The following is a 20,674-nucleotide window of genomic DNA, read 5'->3' on the forward strand; positions in this document are numbered from 1 at the left end:
GGGGTGATCTAAATAAATAATGCTGATTCTCTTGAAGACATTTTGTTTAAACCCTTTGATTAATTTTGTGGGACACTTGAAGTTAAGAAGCTACGGAATTACTATTATTTTGCTTATTAGAGAAATATGTTTGGATAAAATTGTAGGCATGAAGTCCATCTCACCCCTTTTGGGGTGATTTGCCTGCAGTGGGAAATGACTGGTAATTCAGTGGCACAGTATGTTCTTATGACACACGAGATGTGTCACTAGGTCAACTCAGTCTGTGTACTCTCTGGCCATATTCACTCCTATCTTGAAATTACTTGTATTGAAAAGAGCTCAGAGATATTTCAGCCATGGTTGTCAATTTAAATCAAGATGCTTTGGGTTTCCAGAATGGTATCCTCAGAAATTTTTGAGGTCTGAACTTCTTGGAAGATTTTTGGGTTTTTTTAGTAATTTTTATCCCCAGAAATCCTTCTAATGTATGCTTTGGAATATTTATGTTTACTATTTTTACTGTTTTGTCTTCTGAATCTTTATAATAGATCATCTGTCTCTTTTGCTTGTTCTTTCTCACTTCCGCATTTCAGCCTGGTAAAAGATGAGTTTTAGTCCATGATGCGCATAAGGGTAAATTTGTAGTTCTTTTGCCATGTTTATTAGAAATTGTATTTTGTGTAACTGGGATGAAATTGGGAATATCAAACTAGAAAAATAAATGTTCCTTTCGCACAGCAGATGAACCTCTGACACTGACAGGATCTGCAAAGCTGTTAACCTAACAACTGCATAAATTATTTCTGTGGCGGTGAGTGACTTCTGACCTGAAATCAAAATGCGTGTGTATTCTTCAGATGGTGATGATAAGTTAATGTGTTGTTTAAAAACGAAAGTAAAAATTCCTTAAAAAAAACCCATCTGAATTGTAACTTCAGAAGCGTAGAAGCCTGAGATGTTGCCTTCTTTTGCCCGTGGTACTCAGTGGGGTAGCTGTTGGCCTGGGTGGACATTGTTGGACTTGAGTCTTTTGCCCTGTCGACTTGAGTCTTTTGCCCTCTGTACTTGATAAATGCCCTTTTCCCTTCTCTGGAATCATTATTCTGAGGCTGAAGGGTTCTGGTTTGTGTGAAACTAGGGCATTGAGGACCAGTAAAGCGTCTTAGTAAACTCGTGGGTATCAGGCATGGCTGCCCTGCCAGTCCCTCCACTCTTTGGGCTTGTAGCAATGGGGGTTTGCTGCCCCCTTGATTTATGACATTGTATCAGTTTCTTTGGATACCTGTGGAGTGTCTAGTTGACCCAACCTTTCTCAAAGTTACAGGAAAGTGTTTGCTCTCTACCATTTCCACATGTCAGGGGAGTCAATCTGGGGCTAGGGTATCTCTGTTGTATTTAAACAACTTTAAAGATATCTTCTGTTAGACACTCTCAAGTCTGGCTCTGTCTCAGCTGTGTTGGTTGGTGGACGGATACTTAACTCAAATCTTGGCATATTTGCTAAGTTTTAATGTATTTATTTTCTTAATGTAGAACAGGATTGCTCATTTTCCTATTTTAATGTGATACTTCAGGGAATAGCTGTAGTAAAGCGTTCTACTGCTGAGTCATAGCAGTGGCACAGCATAGTCATCTCACATGTTAATTTTCTTGGTAGCCACGGCAAGGTTTTCAGAGCAGGCATCTCCTTAAAAAAAGTGACTTTAGTTGTGGGTTCACAGCTGCGGCAGCAGCATCTGTGTTTGTTCCCAGAGCAGGTGCAATACGGGGGGCTGTGAGGTGCCATTGCCAATGCTGTCCTGCTAGTGAGATTCCACACTGGTTCAGGTTCATCATTTCACTTTTCTATAAAATTCCCACCAGTTGAGATGGTAACTTTTGTGACTTGAAAGCTGCATGGAGACCACCAAACTCGATCAGAACTGAAGTCAGTTTTGTTCTCAGCCAGCCTGAAGCTATTGCTGTATTCCAGCTTTTATTATTGTGTGACAGGCACATGTAGTGGACAGTTATTTGGATGATGGCTGTGCTGTACTGTTCTGTTTATTCTTCTGTTTTGGGAAGCTGGATAAGACCTTGATTTTGTGTGGCCATGCTCCTCACTTCAGTACCTCTCAGTAGGGTGCCTTTGAGATGCTAGATTTAGCCAATTCATAGTAGATTCATTTCCAAAACGTGTATCTCGTTGATAAGACACATTCACATTCCTGTTCTGGTGGCTGTAGAAAAACACACAGACAGTACTGCTCTTGGAATGCTTTTTGATACATTTCTGAATATTGGTAACCTTGTGAGTATCTCCCCCCTTGCCTAAAGCAGACTGCTAGAATGGAGTTGGGAAAGCTCTCAATTTCTATGGGTGTAGTTTCTGAATCACAGGAAGACAAGTGGATGATGTTAGTAGATGGCAAGTCTTTGAAGTACGTTAGAATCAACTTCAGAGAGAGAGAAAATCCCTTCCATGAGCTAGGGATAAACAACAATGCTTTCAAACCTTCAAGTGGATCAAGGTGAAACTCAGTGAACAGCAAGTGCAGAGAAGATGATCCTGCTTTCTGACAAGTGGCAAAAATACCTTCTTTCCTTTTTGTGCTCTGTAACAAAGCAAAATAACAAAGTACTCAGAGATTGTTCTATGAAAGGAACATAAAAAGCTTTTTATGTTAAATAACTTCATCTTAATAGATGTGGGTAGTATATATTTTAAAAGAGATGGAAATACCTCCTTGAAATTCTGAAATATCTGGGGAAGTGAAAATAACTAAATTAATCTGACTGTGCAGATGCATTTAACATCATTTATTTGCTTCTTTAGACTTGTAGGAGGTTGACATCTTCCAGCTGATGTGTGTTGCTCCCAGTTTAGTTGGCTTTGGCTGGGGGAGAGAGAATGGATTTGTCTCATTTTGCTTGTTCAGTTCTTCAGGGAAGAAGGAAAGTACTTCTAAACCATGTATCTGAAGTACATCTTAAAAGGCAAATATGCCCCCCTTAATCTAAGGAAAAGGCTGTCTTGCGGTGATGAGTTGGAGAGCAATAGAAAGTGTCCACAGGAATGAAGTGACTGTAGGATTGTTCCCTCAGAGGTTCCCTTTTGGTTTTTCCAAGATTCAGAGTTTTGGAAGACAAAGGAGAAAGGTAAACGCATTTTTTTCAGATAAGTAAAGTATTTTTCAAAAGCAAAAATGTATTTGCATGGATCTGAAATGGTTTGTGGTGGATAAAGGCTGAAGTTCAGTGGACAGAGGCGTGTATTAACATGCCTTATGGGTTGCAGTGTCAGGAATGGTAAATAAAGATGTAAGAAATCAAAAGCTGAGTGTCCAAAACTCAAATGCAAACAATGAGGAAAAATTGTTAAGCTTTAAAAATAACTACGTTTTTTAAACATATTTGCTGGTACATGAGGACTACTGGGAGACCTCAACTCTGCAGGTCACCTTTAACAAAAAGCTCTCTGTATAGATAAGGCTACGAAAAATGTACCGCACAACAGTGTGTCCCATGTGCAATACAAAAGTGAGAACAAACTCGGAATTGAGAGGTGGTGGGCTTGGATGGGGGAGGGAGATTTAAATATATCCTTCAGGAAAGAATCTGTGTAAAGAATTGAGAAAGAAATAAGATGGCAGCAGCAGCAGCCAGGATTTGCAGAGCTTTTCAGTCCTTTGTTTAGTTATCTTGCATAAGTGCTTTAGCCAGAGACTCTTTCAGTAGCTGCATGGGGCCAGCTTGGAACACAAACGTGCATGAATCCAAATGTAATTTCCCTGTTGTGCACATTCTGGCTGTGACAGCTCCAGTTATGAATGTAAAATAGCAGGAAAAGAAGTTCAGAAGATGACCAGGCCTGAAATGTTAATAAGAACGGACTTAGCCAGAGCTCCCGTGAGTTCAGCAAAGGTGCTGCCCGAATTTTAAGTCTAGCTGCTTCCATGCTTCATTGTGGTGTGACTTGGAAAAGGAGAAATGCCCTGTTTCTCTGCATGTCTAAGAGATTCAGCATAGTAGAAGTAACATTTACTTGCACATGAGATGCAAAGCAGGCAAAGGGTGTGATACTAATTCTCTACTCCAGTTTGTGGTCAGTACTGGCACTGAGTTGGTATCAGTTGGCTTCAATCTGTAAATGTGAAGTCCTGCACAAGGAACAGCAGCACATTTTCCTTTTCAGGCATTTTTGTTTTCTCTTGGGCAACAAATCTGCAGCTTTCTCTATTTCCCAGTGTTCAAGATGCATTTGTCTTTCCTCTGGGGAGGACTGGTGCAGAACAAGGGGTTTTCTCCCCCCACATCAGTACCCTGCTCACAGAAAGGGCACCTCGTCATAGCTGTGGGACAGCTTGTCTTGAGGACTGTGCAGACGGGGAAAGGGCTTTTCCCTCTTCTGTGTGCAACTTGCACAGCAAAGAGGAGTTGCAAACTTTACAGTTTTCCCTGCTTCTTGAACATCAGATTTTCCCGGGTCTGTCCTCTCTCTCTTTTCCAACCTCCTTCCATCTCTGGTTACCATGGAGAATGAAATGCCAGTTCCATTCAAGTTGTCGGCTGAATAGGTTTTGAGGTTGATGTATGGTGAGAATCTCTTATCCCTCCTTCTCTAAACACCGCCCCTGCCTGGTTCTTGACATTTCACTTGCCAGAGACTGGCAGTCAGCGAGAGGGAGCTGAAAAGGAGGCTGGCAGTGTCCTGCTGAGATGCTCTTTTAGTTCCGAGGATGAAATCAGCAGCCGTGAGAAGGTCTTAAGGACTTCGGTGCAGAGCCTTGTCCTCAAGCTGGCGGAGGCATGAATGCTCACTTGAGTGCATGCTCCTGCTTCCCCAAGGCACCCGGGGAAAGAAAGATTCGTGTACAAGCCTTGTTCCTGCTTTGGACTGGGTTTTGAGGGGTGATGTAACCACTGCAATGTAAAGGGAAAGGTAAGGAATGAATGAACATGATGCATGCTCTGGCATAAACTATTGCTCTCATACATATTTATTTTAACCTTCATTTTAGTGCCACGTCACACGAGAAGTGGAATTTCTTTGCTGCAGTCCGACTTGCCTGGTTTCCTGGCTGCTATGCTGAAGTTAGCAGGGAAGTCTGTGTTCAGTGGGATTCTAACAGTCCTCTTGTGCACTGGTTGCCTACATGCAGTATTACTAGCACAGTGTCAAAACAGACTTCTGAATAAGGTACCTTCTAATACCAAATTTGTGGAATTGTGGATCTTGATAGGCCCAGGGTTGAAACGGGATGTTGGGGATACTGCTGAAGTGCATGAAATGGAGCTACAAATCAGAAAAATCAAAATGATAGCACGGTAAATTACACAGAAAATACTTCTTTGTTGTGATTTGTTACTTTTCATGCAAGATAACTATGGTTTTAGAGGGGATCAGGAGAATTTTCAGCTTGTGCTCAAAGGCATAATGTTGTCTTTTTTACTGGAGGAGTTGTTTTGACTGATGACCACTTAATAGAGTTTGGGAGAAGTGAATACCTGGTATTGTTTGATAAGTGTGTGGTTTTAGCTTCTGGAAGTAATGGTTTGTAAATTTTATGACCTTACAATTTAGAATCAGACATTTTTTCTACACAGAAGTGTTCTGTGAACGTGTACTTGTTTGGAGTGGGAAAATATTTTTTGAGCTTTCTGCTAAGACCTGCTGCATCAGGAACATACCAGCATAGGTATGCATACTGGTGGTACACTGTCGCTGGTGGCATTTCAATGTGATTAAGGTCATATGCAGAAATTTGTTATGGGTGCTTTTGAAAAGCTGTGTTTGGTACGCGATTGTGAACTCTTTCAGTACATTTTTTTAAAGCATTGCACTCATAAATATTTCCACACTTTCTATATGTTCCTAAACTTGCTAAACAAATACATCTTTCCACACTACCACCAACAGCTTTTGCATCTGTCTTAGTTCCTCAAGAGTTCACTTTCCATTTGATGCTTTATGTCCTGTTTATTGTTGTATTGTTGTTTCCCTGCTGGAGTTTTCCTACTGTGCAGTCGCTTTTCCTGTTGTGCAACCCACTTCCAAAATGCTGATATGTGAGCTGTCTGGCCACTGATGTGCTAAAATGGAAATTTTTAATTGCTGCATCAGAAAGGCATGTGTCTATGTCAATACATACAAAATAAATATATATGAAATATATATGAATATACAATCTCATTCTTTAATTAGTCTATTGTAAAGATTGTAGTAGTATCATTGTCCCCAAAGATAGGGATTTCCTAGAAGGATGCATGCGTAGTGGACCTGATTACCAGATTACTTTTAGTCACATGAGATAATATAGAGGACTTTGATTTCCTTGTTTGAACCTGGTTTGCTGGTGTACTGCAAAAAACATACATTTTTTCAAAAATACATCACTGAAGCAGCTTCTTTTTACCATAAATACATCACCCATGTCAGATGGGGTTGCGAGAAAGTGATACAGGGAGGAAAAAGAGGGGGAAGTCCATTGGGACATGGAATGATACTGTAGTTTGGGATTAGCTTCTTAATAGGCACTCAGCTTCATGTTACTGTTGGTAAGGGATAGGGGATGAGTAAAACTGTGTTTTAACATGGTGATTTTGAGGGAGCTGAAGCAGCATCAGCATTAAGGCTCACACACATATTTTCATTTATTCTACTAACCTGTTGGAGTTTTTTTACTTGGATACAACCTTCTCTATGAAAAAAAATGTACTCTTACCTGCTGATGAGTTTGCGTGAGATGAAATTCCTGATCTTTCTCTCCTTCTCTGTTTGTGAGGATTGTTATGCTAATAATTTTAGAGGTTGTCAGAAGTTTTTCTGTGTATTTCGGACAGGTTTCAGCTTCTGAAAAATGTTCCTCTAGTTTTCCACATGGTTATATTTAGATTCACTTTGCCCTCTGAAATGCCTCCTTCTCTTCCCCCTACCAAGATCAACCTTTACTTGATTGGTTATTTTGATTTTTATGTTTTCCCTAATGAGAATTGGACTAACTTAATAACAATAACCACAATAAAGTTTATTACTAGGACATGTCTGATAGCTTCTCTGCTTCATTCCATCTGGTCTTTGGTGAAATTATTCTTGGAAAAAAATTTAATGTCCCACTCAGATTCACAGTTGCAAAATACTGGGTTTGTAACTGCTCTTCTGTAAACTGTCACTCAGGCGTTTTACACATTCCAAGATTTTCATGAGTATACTGTAGTCAGTACCATTAACCACCAAAGATGACTTTTTTTTCTTTATTATACCTAGAAATACCTCCTGGCTTCAGAAATTGGTGCTTAGGTGGTGGCAACTATAATCCAGTGATCCTTTCTGGTACACACTGTTCTCTTACAGTGTTTTTTCTGCTATTCTGAAGGTTGGCTGCTGCTGGCATTGTTTGTTAATCTACTAGTGTCTAGATTCTTCTACAGAGGCACAATGACATGAATCCTCCAGCTATGGAGATCCTGAAGATTTTACCCTTTGCATTAGGTTTTGATTATGGAGTCTAGTTCTCGTATTTAATCTTGAATTCACCATTACTGAATTCCGCAATAACCTGGTGCACCCGAGACCTATCATTTACATTGTACAAAGTATAAATGCTAAAAGCAAAATGCAAACACCCAAATGATATGTGATTTAATGTCAGCTTCAACTATTTTTTCAAATCCAAGCTTTCTGAATCTGTGGTCTTTCCGAAACATCTTCCCTGAGCCTCAAAAAATAAGTCGGATTTGGAAATGCAGCAAAATGAAGGAATCCCAGAGTGGTCAGGATGTCCTCTGCTGTTGGGCTTAGTAATGTCCCGTCAGTGAATTCGTTCAGTCTTCCACAACCTCTGTTGCAATAAAGCATCGCTGATCATGAGGTGTGTGTCGCATAGCGCAGGAGCCCGTGGATGCCAGCAGTCCGTTGTGCTTGTGTGCCTGGAATCTTTTAACCCAGGAATTAATGTTATGCATAAATGGTATTTTTGGACAAAAAAAATGGCAGCATGAGGAGCATCAGCAGATAGTGATACTGTATATAGCAATTAAGGGGGCTGAAGAGCTCCTTACTGGCATGATTGCTGTGGCATACAGGAATGGAATAATTCTGTATTGCTGATTAAGCCCATGCAATAGATGGCTAGCTAACTTCTTGTTTGGTACATTTAAATTACATCTCAGTTAATGCTACAGCTAGTTTGAAAGGGAGTAAAATAAATTTGTCGAATGTGTTATTTTAACTTGCTATCTGTCATTATGTCATCTTTGAGAAAGAGTGCTCAATCATGTAGATGTTACTAATTCTGCATTAAAATGTTGATCTAATTAGTTGTTGCACTTAGACTTGGAAAATTTGCTGGATAATTTGACCATTTTTCATTTTATTATTATTTGTAATCGCTGCTTTTTGTCTTTTATTTGTGTTGGATTAAATTAGGATATCTAAATGAATTTCTGTATTTTCCCAGCATTATCTGGATCTTTTACCTGTCTGCCCCTTTCCTTGTAGCGCTTACCTCTTCCAGAAATGCATTGGTTCCTCCCTGAAGTCTTTTCCTGCCATACTTTCCTTCTGCTGCTGTCATTGTTCCCTCCTCCTTTCTCATCTGAACAGTAGCCAGAGCTTGTCATTTTCTTATCTCCCCCTGAAGCCCACTGGCTGCTATTTACATACAGGCAGCTGGAGGAAGATCCAGTTCTAAACCTCCTTCTGTTTGCTGGATGTTTTACTTCACCTTTTCCTCAGCAATCAGTGCCTCGGTTTCTGTTCGAAGCTTTCCCAGGTGGTGCTGCATGGAACTGACCTCGTTTGCTTCAGCTCTGCTCCTGTCCCTGCCCTTGTCCCGGTGCCCCGGTTAGTGAGCAAAGCTTTGGCCGTAGTGAGGATGGGCAAAGCTCTGGCCACAGTGAAGATGGGCAAAGCCAAAGCTTTGGTTGCTGCAGCTGAGGAAGAAGCCCTGAGCAGAGCAGCAGACTGAAGCTGTCTGTCCATGGATTTATGAAGATGGCTCTCCACTGATTTGTACTTTGCAACTTACATTTGTAACCTTAAAGTCTGGAAAATTAATTTTAGTTTAGCTTTTGCAGAGGTTTCCTGCCAGCTCTGGTCAAGTGAATTTTTAAGCCCTTTTGTTGTAGACTGGTCTACAGGCAAAAAATGAGCATTGTGCTCTTCATTTGCTTATTCTCTTAACTCAAGTGTCATTTCCTGGAATCTCTCTACGTTTTCCTTCCTGTGAAATGTAAACTGAATTACAGGCTTATAATTAAATCAACACATTAAGTGTGTGAGAAATGAGAGGCAGTGGGGAGTTTGATGTCCATATCCACAGTCAGAATATTAAAATCTGTGATATCAGCTATCTAAGCTATTTTCCAGTGCATTGAGAGCACTGGTTGTGTAAGAACAATTTCCAGCGGAGACAAAATGTGTTTCTGTGCTAGGTCAGCACAACAGGCGATCATTTCCCCTCACCTGGCAGAGCTGCTGCTCCATAAACCATGTGGCTGCTGGTTAAAAGACTCAGATGTACAGTATTACTGCTCACTGGGGATGGGGAGATTTGAATGATTGCTAAATACTCGTGAAGGTTTGACTGGAAGAAAATGTGACAATTTCAGGTACTCTACATTTGCTCTTGCCTGTAATTGCTGTCGCAGTCACTCTACTGCATCTGGCATACTTTATACTTAAAACTACCTTGGTCAGTGTCTGATTTTCTGACTGATTTTTCTTCTGCTTAAACATTGTGCACATATTGATGCTTGCATTATCTATAGATGTATAGCATTGAATTCTCAGAGCTGAGATTTTCTATTTATTAGTTTATTTTACATTATGCATAGCAACTGAAGTTCTTGTTGTCTTACCATAACCTAAATTTGGAACACAAAATCAAAATGAAAAATGGTAAAACAAAATACGGCACAGGAGGCTTGACAAGAAGTAGGATTAAATCTCTTTAATGGAAATACTCTAACCTTGGATTTTTGAATAGGTGTTTGATGTCAGTTTACCATAAAGACTAGGAATAGCAGACTAATTTGGGTGCAACACGAGGGGTGCCCCTCACAAATGGATTTGTGTAGTGAATGCCTCAAGGCCAGCTACTGGCTATTTCAGATTTGTCCCTGTGAAATCCTCTCCTTCAGTCTTGTTCTAGAGCTGTAGCACTGGATACCAATACATCCCTCCCCACCCAGCCTGGTTGTCTGTCGTTGGCTCTGCATTCCTCTTTACCAGCTGTGATACTGGATTTTTATTTTCTCAGTAGAGCAGAATGGAGAGAAGTAGGGGAAGGGATATCTGAAAGTAGTATTTGCTTTTGTTTTAAATAAAAGTTAACATTTTTTTTTTGCAGCTCAGATACTGTAGAACAGGAGGGTGCACTAGGGAGGGCTTCTGAAAATGCTGCTTGTGTTTCACTCTTACAGGGTTTGGACTCCTAGAACATATTCAAAGTTTGTTACCATTTTATAGTTTAAAAGTCTAGATAGAAAAATTAATAACCAGTATCTCAGTTGCATAGTAATTCTCAAGATTAAGGACTAAACACACAAAACACGGTCTAATGGACTAGGACGTTCTCTAGCCAGCATCTATGTCCCCTGCCTTCCCCTCTAGTCTGAGTTATAAAAAAGATACTGTTTTGTGAAAGGGGATGTCAGACCGTGCTTCTCCTGGAAAGGTCAGTGTTGATCTCGTCTGCTGCAGTTGTGGCATTTCTGTCTTGCTTCAGTTCCTGCAATCAGGCATCTGTAGGGTGCATTCAGTCAGCTCATAAATCTGAGAGACTGATAGTAATTTTTTGATGGATTAGTTATTTGGATCAGTGTGCTATGAATAGCCAGGGATGCGGGTCCATCTTTTTTGCTGGTAGCCACTACATTTGGTTTATGCTCCTTGTGGAGCTGTACCCTGAACTATGAACTCTCCTCTGTAAATGCTTTTGGGTAAGCCGCTGAGCAATACTGTGTTGCAGATGAGTACAGGACAAGCTGCAGTTTATGCTCCTCTGAACAGTATCTCATTGCAGTGTAATAACTGTGTGAGTTGCCATGTCCTTTTATGCAGGAGTTTTCAGACGCGGGCTGAGTATCATCTGCAGGAGTAATGTCGGCTCTGAGTCAAGCTAGCATGGCCATAGGTGGAAACACACTGCTGTTCAGTCCTGTTCCATTTGCTCTCCTATTTGCTCTCTCTTGGGCCTAACCCCATAGGACCAATTTCCTCTTCCTTATTTCCTGGGACCTTAAAATTATGTTTCCATCTGTGCTTGACAACCCCACAAATCAGGCACTGTGTGAGGTTAATCACAAACACCAAACCCATGCTCCCGTACATCAGCCTGGTGCTCCCATACATCACCCTGCGATGCCTCCGCTCCTGAGCAGTGCAGAGCAGCAGAACCTGCCTGTACGCAAACCAGTGTGTCAGTGACCTCAGTCACAAGACATTAGCTGGCTTGTCAGAGGAGCTGGCCCCACTGTTCAGATGAGAACGAACAAGATGCTGTCAGGAGTTGCCATCGTTTACTAACCTGGAAATGGTTTTTGAGATTCTCTGCTTTGCCAGTTGATCCTCAGAGACAATATGGATCTTTTATTACCTTCACCCAAATATGCTTTTTCTTCATTAGTCCCATCTTCCCATTTTGATATTTTATCGAACAGTTGCTTCAGTTGTTCATAATGTGTGGGTTTGCTACTCTGGATCATATTAATAGTTATAAATAGATGCCAGTAGCATGAGGCCTTATCAGCTGTGAGCAGCTGTACTTGCCTTTTCATTTTAAATCTAAGCTCCTAAGGTGCAGATGAACAAAAGAACTTGGTTTTCTGGAAGGTAAAACTTTTCTTTGGAATTTGTTGAAACTGTTGTCTTCTGTGCTTAAAGTAAACTAGCAAAAGACTTCTTGTGGAAGCTGTGACCTATTTGTTGGAGCTCAGAGTTAAGGTTCAGGGTGGTGAGTATTAAAGTCTATAATGGTTTGCTTTTAAAATGCTATGTGTATATGGACAGTCATGTTTAAGTATATTACTTGCATATATGGGACAGCCTAGAAGGTCAAGTCTGATTTCCTTGAGAGTATCATCTTTATGTTCTTTGCAGAAGTGGCTCTTGGCAAATGCCTGAGGTTGCTGGGAAGTGAGTACGCACAGGCAAAACTTCAGAGGATGAGATTTCAAATACTGGATGGGGGATGTTGCAAATAGCCGAAGTAAGCATCATAGGTTATTTTTTTTACCTCTGAATTACTGTGTAGGTACTGAAATTGGCCTTTCTTGTATTTAAATTTCACAGGTAATGTTTTCGTTTCCATGAGTGTGTTATTCAGGTGACAGGTTATCCATACAGAAATCCCAGGCTCAGACCTGGAAGCTTTATGTATGTTTTTGCATGGTTTGGACCCTGAGCTAATTCTCCTGCTGAAACTTTGCCAGCTTTGCTCAGAACCACTCGTGGTGTCTCTGCTGTTGTGCTCCCAGCACGTGGGACATTGGGAAGCTGGCTTTGGGGGAGCATTCAGGAGCCAGCTGGAGTCTACAACTTGCACATTTGGGCTAAAGCTCTGCCTATGCAAGACTTGGAGCAATGGAGCTGATGAGAGCAGCAGCTCCAGGAGGGACAACTGGAGAAAAACTACCATGTTATATATACAGTGATCTCTTCTGCTTTGAGGCATTTGTCAGATGGGATTTCTTATGGGGCTGCCTCTGTACCCCTGCCAAGACTCTTCCCAGGACCTGGGTCACTGCAGAGCACAAAGACACTAAGCTTTTGCCCCTGTGCAGCAGGGATTGTGTGCTCGGGGTTTTCCCGTTACATGGCAAATCCCATCCTCCACTGTCCTGGACAATGGAAAGCTGCCTTAGTTTGTTAGTGCTTAATTGAAGGCTGTATCAAGTGATGTCTGACCAAGCTAAGAATAAAGCGTTTAGTTCAGATGTTTTCTCCTGGGATACTCAGTGTTCAGAACATTTATGGAAAAGATTGAGAGGACAGATAATCCTGTACCTGACTCTGCTGCTAAATCCATCTACCCTTGAATAATGGCTTTCTTCCTAAAACAAACGTACTCAGTTTGAAGTATTTTTTTATCTCTGCAATATGAATGGCAAAGGTGCTTTTTTATTTTCCGGTTCCGGGAAAGGCCTGCAGGGCTGTGTGGTTTGCATGTGCTAATAAGTTGCATAGCAGAGGTATTTTTTATGGAAGGAAAAAAAAAGGCAGCAGATTTTCTTCTGGTAGAAAGTATTAGGTTTTTTGCCCTTACATATAGTGTTGTCAAATTGTGAAAAGATGTCCAAAAGGAGGCATGCATACATACACCACTTACCATAATGTAATCTCTCACAGAAAGCAATAGTAATATTTACTTGAGTTTGCCCCTAAGGAATAGAAAAGTGTTGTTCGGCCCTTGGGCTGTGTACTCTAAACAGAAGAAATTAACCCAGTTTGTTAGTTGCAAAGTCTGTTGCCATTTTACATTGAAGTTTTTGTTTCCTGCACCTGATTTAGCAACATTTGTTATGCTGTTGTGCAAGACCTCTTTGCTCACCTAGGAGAGCACCTTGCTCTGTACTGCTATTCTTCCCTCAGCTGGAATCCTGTGGCCTTCCTAGTTCTTGGCTTAGCCTTTCTGCTCAACAGGTACAGTAACGTCCAACAGACTGAGCAGTGGATCGTGGCTGAGCCTCCTCCTTCTTTTGGGAGCTTGTGACCAGCAGCTAGTGAAAGTAACACTCGATAATTCTTATTAACCCAGGAAGAAGGAGGAAAACAAAAGAATCCGGCTGAAAAAGACAAGACCAGTATGCCTAATTTATAGTTAGTTCTTCTTTAATTTTTTAATTTTATTTGCATCTTTGGGTAATTTCTAGTCAGTTCAGTTATTCCCATTCCTGGCTGAAGGGATCACTAAAATCAGCACTACGCTAATGTTATCTCCTGAGCTGAAACCTGCAGTAGTTCAGGTACTGAAATGAATCAGACACCCTGTCTGGAAAATGCTTGCAGTTCGGAAGATACTGCTGCCTTACACCATCAGGTACACATATTTAAACAAAATTTCTTCTCTCTCCCCAGGTTCATGGTGTTTTCACTCAGTCTGCATCTGGTACAACACAGCTCTTTCTCAGACTGCACATACACTTCTTGAGGTAAGGAAGAATTGATATGAAGGATAACTTTGGTCTGGGTAGTGTGGTAGGAAGAGACACTAGGGAAGAATTCATATTTTGAGGGTCCTTGGTTTGGTGTATTGATGAAAATCCTAAGAAACAAATCTTTGGTGACTTGGGACATTAATCTGTATCTACATTATTATTCTTGATTGTGTTACTTATGAAATACCTTAAAGTACAAGTAATCAAGTAAAGTTGAGTTGTGACTCCTCTGGTTTTCAGGCCTGTATATGCCTTGAGGTGACCTTCCTCCTCTTGGTATTGTTACTGCACTGTAAACGTGTTAGAATCTGTACTGGATTCTAGTGTGTAACACTGTATAATAACACTATAGTGAAGTACATCAACATTTATGTATATTTACAGATCGAAAGACTGAGATACAGAATGGAAATTAAGAGTTCACTTATCTGCCTCTTGGACAAAATCTCCTGAATAGGAAAGGATGTGATGGCCTCAGGTGTGGTGTAGCTATTAGTATATTAGGCCTAAGGTTATTCTAGGTTATTCTTTTTAGCTTTTCTGTTTCGTCCAATATGCTCTTCAAAGATCACCTTTTTGTACCACAATTATTGAAGGAGTGAGAATATGGAGATGAAGCAGTAACCTTCTCTAGAGTGCAGCAGTAGTTATTTTTGACACTAGTTTGCCATACTTTCAAAAGCAAGTGTGTTCATTTTACTTCAAGTGAATTTATCCTCCAGAACTTGATGGGCTGATTGTGCACAAGATAGGGAGCTGTCATGAGTTCCATCCCATGAATTGCTTTGATGTTTAGGAACTGGAGCCAGTGTCAGAACAATAGATTTAATTTCTCATCATCATCTTTTGGGAACAGTGGTAATAAGAGATTATGACTTGTTGTCTCTCAAGTATTCCCTCAAATATGCATCCCTGCTGGCTCCTTATCAGCTGCTGTGCTGGGCTCTCTCTGGCACCAGAAAGCTTGCATCTTCCAGCCCTTTGGGAAGTGCCCATTTTGTATTTCTGTGTGCCAGTCCAGTTAATAAAGTTGGTTTTAAGGGGGAATTTAGAGAGGATCACGCTTCTGGATTTGTTTTATGTGCAGCTCATTGCATTTAATGTGTCTGCCTGTTTCTGGGCTGGGTCTAGTCACTGAAATGTGGTCCTTGTAATATAGGAGTGTTGCATCACCTGGAATGGGTATTGCAGTACTCACTGTGATCCAGCTGATACGGCTTTAACTAGAATGGGGCTATCTATGTTCAATTTCAAAGTTTTATGTTAAACCTGATGTCACTTTTCAGCAGGGATAGATTTTTAATCTTCTTGTTATCATACTCTAGGGGAGTTGCAAGGACAGTAACATCTGTGCTTGCTGTATAAGGCTGACTGCTGTTTTAGGAGCCGATTTGTGCTTTTACCCAGTGTCTTTTGATAGCACAGAGAGGGCAGGCTCTGCACCTTTCTGCTGGAGGCTTTATAGGATGGCACTAACTACTGCAGGGATGTCAAACTCATTTTCACCAGGGGCTCATTTTCATCAGCCTCGCGGTTGCCTTCAAAGAACTGAATATGATTTAAGCACTGTAGAAATGGAGGAGTAGTTACATTTATACAGTCCTAAAATTACGTTCGACCCTTTGAAGGCAGCCGTGAGACTGATATGGTCCCGGTGAAAATCAGTTTGACACCCGTAGACTACTGGTACTGCAACATGTGGGCTTTGGGGCTCCGTCATTTCCCATTGATTTGTGAATACTCCTGAGATCCAGAGTGCTTTGGAAATATTAGGAGGCATGTTGGTTACAAGTGAGGGCCAGTCAGTAGTTAGCCAAACCTGAAGTTTCGTAGGTGGGCACAGATGACTGAAGAGGTTAAATTATGGCTTTAGTGAATGGATAGAATGGATATTCTGCTTCTGAGAGTACCTTGGAGATCCTCCAGCCTCAGCCTTCCCACAGAATTACCATGTTGAGAAGGGGCTACGATTTCCCTTTACTATCTCCCTCCTTGTTTCTGTACTCCTTCCTTTCTTTTTGTTTGTACTTGTTCTTTAAAGTAACAGCATAAAAACCCCTTACAGATTTTCATAATTTTAATAAAACAAAAGGGAGGTGCTTAGGAGCCTCATTCATCACCTTTTGTTACTAGACTTGATTTGACATCTGAGACTATAGAGAAACTTTGGCAAGTGCATTGATTTCCCGTGTGGGGGTAATAAGAGAGAAAAAAGCTGTCAGTTGAAAACAGCAGGAGCTGCATTAGCAAATATAAATTAAACAGATGGCTAAGATACTGCAGCTGTCACATAGAAGCTCCAGGAAGATCTTTAGCTTGGAGCTGCAGGAGGTTATTTTAAAAGGAAAGATGAAAACAACAACAAAGCAAACTTCAGCATGACGAAAGAGACAATAGAGCCATTCAGATGATTATATGAAATTTATCCAGCACTGACTTTTTTTCTTCACCTTTTCAAACCTTAGGACTGTAAAATTAATTTGGAATCAACTATTATAAGATGTCTTTAATAGATTTTCATATCGTCTGTCTGCTGGTTTAGAGGTACTCTTTTGTACTTCATGTGAGACACTGGCTGTGGCACATGCTCTGGAAAGGGAGGAGAAGTGAAACACACTAGCACAATTTTGGTCTTCAACTGTTTGTTTTACAGCTGTTTCAAGAAATTGTTTATAAATAGAATGTTTGTGGAAAAGCAGTGTTAAAAGTGTTAACGTTTTGGTGGAGGAAGCACCTGAATTTCAAGTGTCTTGCATGTTCAGTCTTAAGGAAACATTTTTCAGACCCGTTTTCAGCTGAAAAGAGACTGCTCTTTTGTGAAAGTGATAAAACTGCACCTATGTATCTTTGCTATATCAAAAATACAGACATATGTTATAATTAGGACAAATTGGAATTTCAGTGCTGTTTCTTGGAGGCCAAAAGGCAATTCATTCTCTAAGTATTGTGTCTCTACTGTATTTTCCTCAGGTAGGACTGATGGTTTGTTACAGGTGCCTTGTGCACAAGCAGAGATTGTTATGGTGCCTTTACAGTTACTTGAAGATGTGAATTATGTAATAGATGCAGCTGCATTTGAAGCCTGTGTTTTACATTCAAAGAAATAGTGTGCACAATGGATTCCTAGACAGGCTGATTAATTTCCCAGAGTTCTGCTTTTCCTGTTTGCTAGTTTACTGTGAAAAAAATAATGTCTTTATGGTTGACTTTTTAAACAATACTTAGTACATTTATTTTGTGCTTGGACTTCGTGCTTCAGCATAGAACAGAACAGCTGATTGTGCCGAGTACCTGTTGTATCTACCCTATAAATTTGATTTCTACCCCTGCAGAAACTTTGGAACGGTTACAAATTTCAGAAAAGTAGAGGTAAAAAGCCTTAGCCTGAGTGTATGCCTTTTTCTCCCATTTTTGCATAAGAGAAACAAAGTTGGCCTTGAAGAGTGCTTTGAACACTTGAGAATGATGAATATGGGGTATCTTTGTCAGTGATGGAGGGGTGGTTCAGAGTAGGTGACCTTCCACTGGAAAGCCTGGCCTCAGTCTCCACATATTTGTTTCTAGTTTTTCCTCCGAATGCTTTAGTTAAACTTCATTGTCAGGACATGCTCAGCAAGGAAGCATTTTTGGGCGGGCAGGACCTGGGGCATACAGAAAAATTATGCACTGAACCCTGTAAATTCCCTGTGAGCTCTCTTCCTGGGAAGAAACCAAGGGATCAGCCAATGTGATCAGAGGCTAAAGAGAGATGACGGTTAAGAAGGGACAGGAAGGAGCTAAAACAGAGGAGTGAAATGGAAAGAAACAGAGAAGCAAGATAGCCTTGGCTTTAAAGGTGGTTAACCTCAAATTTTCCTGCTGAGTATTCCAAAGACAAGAATGAAATTCTCCAGCTAGAAATGTAGTTGCTGTCTAATGGCCATACTTTGTCCTTGATCTCCATACAAATCAGTGATACTGATGGAGGATGCATAGGTATGTGGTTGCTACGCTGTCAGTACAGCAAATTAAGTGCTGTCCGGCCTATGGCACAGAGCTAGTGTGGAGAATGTCTTTCTGTTTTTTGAAAGAAGGCTCTGACATAAGTTTTCATGTCATATGAAGTGTTAATATCTAACTCTCATTGATGAGGAACAGCTGCTTAAATGCAAAATATATGCTAGTGGAAAAAGGAAGCATGGTCCAGCTCATGCAGGAAAGTGCCTCTTAACTGGAAGCAAGAAGGCCCAGCCTTTTGGTGCTATAGCTTTGGTGTATAGATTAGCTAATCTGTAAGAAGATTTAATGTATTTTAGTTCTCATTTGAACCTTGTTCTTTTTAAGCCTAGTCCAGAAATCTTAAGTCTAGTTTTTAGGTCAGTGCTGTTCTTCATGCTATATGGACAGGTACCTCAGTGACTGAGAGAACATGCAGCAATTATAAATTATTATTTATTATTATGCTTGTCATTTCAGAGGCCACATAAGTAATTCTTAGGTGTAACAAAACAGCGCATCAGGTAGTCCTGGTATGTGGGCTGTGCATTCTACAGTGCTATGTCAGTAGATAGTAGGTTACTGATTAATTTACAGCAGCTAGTCTTTTTCTAATTTGTCTCAATAGCAAAGAAGATTGAGTTTCATGTTTCGTTTTGCTCTAAAGTAGATTTAGCTTTTCAGTGGGAATCAACTGAATACACCTGCTTAAATTTTTGTGATGAAACCATCTTTTAATTAAAAAAAAAAAATCATACTGTTAAATAGCTTATTTCTCTTAATTATGGCAGTTTCTGCCTTTGGATTTTGAGGTCTATTCCAGATTCAAGCATGTCTGATCTGGTTCACTTTGTGGAAAACCGTTTAGCCAATTTATAACCCACCACAGATTTGAAACATGCTCTGCTGAAGTGTTATGCTGTGGTACGCAGCTTTGGTGCTGTGTTACAAAACTGTGTGCTACTGCAGATGGATATGGAAAGACGCCTTTCTAAAATAAATACAGATATCTGTTGGAGAAAAGCCTTCCAGAGATGTGAGACAGATGAGTTTCCTTTCCCTGTGTAAGCAACCCCTTAGGTGACAAGATTTGCTACAGACTTCTAGCAAGACGCAGAAACGTCCAAAGGCAAAATGTAAGTGCAGTGCTGCTGGTAGCCACAGGCTACCACCCAAAGCAGCTCAGAATAAGGTTAAACGTGACTAGAAAAAAATGGCAAGTATTTGTTTGGGAACTTGGCATGATGGTGCCTCTCCACCTTTGTTAGCAGACAAATAGCCATTGGATATTTATGTTGTTTTAAAGTTGAGTGAGAAAACTGGGGTCTTGAATAGAAAATAATAATAATTATAGCACAGTTAGAAATGACTGTCACATGAACAAATTTTTTGTTCCACAGTCTGTGTTCTTTGCAGTTGTATTAGTAGTTTCTAGGTGTTCATTCTAGTGCTATTAATATTGTGTTCTTTTCTGTTTGGCAGAATATATCTGACCAAGGCTTTATCCAAATTGTATTTATTCCTTTAGCTTCTTGCAGAAAAACAAAAACAAAACAATAAAACCACCACAGTTATTTTGTATAAAGTAGTAAAGTCAAATGCATTTGCTGCTAAAGGGATCTCTCTACAGAAGGCTCTACTGCTTCTGGCTTATTCATGTGAATAAATGAACACAGAAGCTTTGCATTGTGAAAGTAGTAAATATGCATCCTTCATTTGCAATCTCCAAAATACGTTGGTCAGAGCTAACCTTCAGTGTTTTACCAGTATAACTGTGTTTTGTTAAGATTCTGCAGAAATCACCCTTAGTCAACATGCAATACGCTATGCTGGATTCAGTTAGAGAACACCAAAAACGTGCTTCTGCCAGTACAACTTGTTTTTTTCAGGCAACTGGTATTAGCTGTTCTGGTAAAATAACTTTTTTGCCTGTGTAAACCACATCTTGACTAGGCAGATTTGCTAGTATAGCTATTTTAGCAAAGCCTTCCCACTGTAGAAAAGACCTTATTGATAATGCGGCGAGGTTCCCACAGTAGATGAAAGGCACAATACAAAGAGCTTTACAAACATGAATTAAGCTTCACAACACCCTTGTAAAACAAATCATTCTTCTAACTTGACAATGTCTAGTTTCTTTTAATATGAGATGTTTTGTGGGGATGAGAAGGAAGGGTAGAAGATTCAGAATTGGGGGAATGAATGTCTACTAGCATTGTAGCATTGGTAAACTAGACAAATTTCTGACCTGTTGGAATCCCCTGTCGTCTCCGTCTGATATTTAAAATGCCCTAGCAAAATCAGTTGTTTAGGGTATCGAGTAGCTACTGGTTGCTGGTTTCACCTGATGTTTGATAGTATGAGGAGTTGTAAAGTTGATGCTTGGCAATTCCTTTCTTTCTGAAAACGTGGAGATGGCTTTTGTGTATGTGGTGTTCTCATTAATACTGGTTTTAACTACAGTTTTCTGTCTGTCTGATTTGTATTAGACTCTTGCAGTTTCATACAGTTTGTATCGTTTGGAGTATGAACAGCTTGCACAGTTAAGGGATCTCAAAGGTAATGGAGAGAGGAACAA

General features: G+C 40.3%; 1 protein-coding gene across 9 annotated transcripts in view; it reads left to right on the forward strand.

Annotated features, from left to right (window-relative positions):
• Positions 1–20,674, forward strand: part of NDST2 (N-deacetylase and N-sulfotransferase 2) — a 136,858-nt gene that overhangs the window by 40,793 nt on the left and 75,391 nt on the right. For 6 of the 9 annotated variants that reach the window (XM_071811818.1, XM_071811822.1, XM_071811819.1 and 3 more), the window contains exon 2: positions 14,042–14,115. The gene's annotated coding sequence lies outside the window, so the exon portion shown is untranslated. Of the gene's footprint in view, positions 1–4,755; positions 4,904–12,064; positions 12,174–14,041; positions 14,116–20,674 lie in introns of those variants that run through there. The other 3 variants (XM_071811820.1, XM_065843306.2, XM_071811817.1) reach the window with 2 other exon arrangements.

Source organism: Patagioenas fasciata, chromosome 8, assembly GCF_037038585.1.
Source record: "Patagioenas fasciata isolate bPatFas1 chromosome 8, bPatFas1.hap1, whole genome shotgun sequence".
Taxonomy (NCBI): domain Eukaryota; kingdom Metazoa; phylum Chordata; class Aves; order Columbiformes; family Columbidae; genus Patagioenas; species Patagioenas fasciata.